We start from the raw sequence: 3172 nt of genomic DNA on the forward strand, positions 1-3172 counted from the left end.
CCGGGAGTACCCAGATGTATTTCCAGAGGAGCTGCCAAGTTTGCCTCCCAGAAGGCAAGTCGAGTTCGCTATTGAGCTGATTCCGGGGACCGCACCGACATCGAAAGCTCCTTATCGTATGCCACCAAAAGAGTTGAACGAGCTGAAGGTTCAACTCCAGGAGCTTCTAGACAGGGGATTCATTCGCCCTAGTGTTTCTCCATGGGGTTCTCCGGTATTATTTGTCAAGAAAAAAGACGACACTATAAGGTTATGTATTGACTACAGATAACTGAATGCAGTGACCGTCAGAAATAAATATCCTTTACCACGGATCGAGGATTTGTTTGATCAGCTCAGAGGTACATCAGTGTATTCTAAGATTGATCTGCGATCCAGATATCATCAGTTGAGGGTCAAAGACTCAGATATCCAGAAGACAGCTTTCCGTACCAGATACGGTCATTATGAGTTTTTGGTAATGCCATTTGGGCTTACCAATGCTCTAGCGGTGTTTATGGATTTGATGAACCGCATCTTCCTAGAGTATCTGGATTAGTTTGTTATCGTTTTCATTGATGACATATTGGTCTACTCGCATTCCGAGGAGGAGCACGCACAGTATCTTCGCATAGTCTTGGAGATTCTTCGACGACATCAGCTGTACGCGAAGTTCAGCAAGTGTGTGTTCTGGCTATCCTCAGTCGGTTTTCTGGGACACGTGGTTTCTAGCAGAGGTATTTCAGTTGATCCTCAGAAGATCGAGGCTGTCACCAGTTGGGAGCAGCCGAAGTCAGTTCAGGAGATCCGCAGTTTTCTGGGATTGGCCGGATATTACTGACGTTTTGTCGAGGGTTTCTCTCGTATTGCTATGCCGCTGACACGCCTTCCCAGGAAAGGCGTGAAGTTCATGTGGTCTGAGGATTGCGAGACCAGCTTTCAGGAGCTGAAGCGGAGATTAGTGTCGGCTCCAGTTTTGGTTTTACCTTCTGGAGAGGACAGATTTGTACTCTACACCGACGCTTCTCTACAGGGTTTGGGTGCTGTTCTGATGCAGCACGGCAGAGTAGTCTCTTATGCTTCCCGTCAGCTGAAGGAGCATGAGAAAAACTACCCAGTTCATGAATTGGAGTTAGCTGCCATCATCTTTGCTCTGAAGCTTTGGTGGCATCATTTATACGGTATTACATTTGAGATTCTCACTGATCATAAGAGTCTCAAATACATTTTTACCCAGAAGGAGCTTAATCTCCGACAGAGGAGATGGATGGAGTTCCTGAAGGACTACGATTGTACCATTAGCTATCACCCGAGGAAAGCTAATGTGGTTGCCGATGCACTCAGCAGGAAGTCTAGAGGGACTTTGGCTTGCCACCGGACTTCAGTCACCGACTTGATTCAGAGTTTTTCTGAGTTAGACCTTGAGGAGCAGAGATCTACAGAGCAGGGTATTCTTGTTACTATGGTTGCTCAGTCGTCGATCAGGACGAGGATCCGAGAGGCCCAGGCTGATGATCAACATTTGCAGTTCATTAGCAGTCATATAGCTTCTGGGCAGCAGACCGAGTTTACACGAGATGAGGAGGGTATTATATACTTTCGAGGTAGATTATGTGTACCTCAGTCTCATCTGGTCTTACAGGAGCTACTTCAGGAGGCTCATCGCTCTCGATTTGCGATCCATCCAGGCGGGACCCGTATGTATCGAGACTTGAGGCGTTCCTACTGGTGGAATGGCATGAAGAAAGACATCGCGGATTTCGTAGCTAGATGTCTTGTCTGTCAGCAGGTGAAGGCTGAATACCAGAGACCTGTAGGATTACTTCAGCGGATTCCTATTCCTGAGTGGAAGTGGGATCACATTACCATGGACTTTGTGGTAGGGTTGCCGAGGACACGACGAGGCCATGACGCGATTTGGGTAATCGTTGATCGATTAACCAAATCCGCGCACTTCTTAGCGATCCGGAGGACTGATCTCCTGGATCGATTGGCAGATCTGTATTGCCGGGAGATCATTAGACTATATGGTGTTCCGTTGAGTATCATTTCGGATAGAGATCCACGGTTTACGTCTCGTTTTTGGCAGAGTCTGCAGCAGGCCTTGGGCACATAGCTCCGTTTCAGTACAGCCTTTCATCCACAGACAGATGGACAGTCAGAGTGGACCATTTAGACTTTAGAGGACCTGCTGAGGTCGTGTGTTATGGATTTTGGAGGCAGTTGGGAGGACCATCTGCCGTTGGTAGAGTTTGCCTACAATAATAGCTTTCATTCGGCTATCCAGATGGCACCGTTTGAGGCGTTGTATGGTAGACCTTTTCGGACACCTGTCCTCTGGGATGAGGTTGGAGAGGCCCAGTTGTTGGGACCTCATAGAGTTCAGCAGGATGCAGAGTTGGTCCGTACTATCAGACGGAGGATGTCAGAGGCGCAGGACCGCCAGAAGAGTTATGCTGATCGGAGACGTAGACCACTAGAGTTTTCTGTTGGTGACCATGTATTTCTGCGAGTTTCACCCACGAAAGGGGTGAAGAGATTTGGCCTCAGAGGTAAGCTGGCTCCGCGGTATATTGGCCCTTTCGAGATCTTGGAGAGGATCGGAGCGGGAGCTTACCGACTGGCACTACTGTTGGTTGCTACTCGGAAAGCCTAGAGGTTCCACTGTACAAAAATTTTGTACAAAGGTCTGAACCTTTTCCTAGCTACCATGTGTTCTTTTAAATTAAATTTTGGATCGCCTGCGGAACTTAACACGTTTGATCCAAAACTTAATCTATTTGTTCTTTTAGGTTTTGACTTGGATCTCCTGCGGAACTTAACACGTTCGACCCAAATCACCTTAAGTTATTAATTTCATTAAATATTAATTTCCATAATTGGTTCCCAGTACTGACGTGGCGAGGCACATGGCCTTCTTGGATATGGGAGCAACCACCACCGACTAGACAAAACCTTTTATAGAAATCTAATATTTAATTTCCTAAAATAACTTTAGGTTAACCGAAAAGAACAATCAAATCACAAGGAAAAATAAAACAAAAGAACACTACTTCGAAAAACATATTCGAAATACTAAAATCGTAAGCCTCTTATATTTGGTATTATTTCCAAAAATAACTAGTATGATGCGGAAAGGAAAAATACTAGTTATACCTTTTAGAATGACCTCTTGATCTTCTACCGTATTCCT

This window comes from Zingiber officinale, chromosome 1B (assembly GCF_018446385.1).
Source record: "Zingiber officinale cultivar Zhangliang chromosome 1B, Zo_v1.1, whole genome shotgun sequence".
In the NCBI taxonomy this organism is placed as follows: domain Eukaryota; kingdom Viridiplantae; phylum Streptophyta; class Magnoliopsida; order Zingiberales; family Zingiberaceae; genus Zingiber; species Zingiber officinale.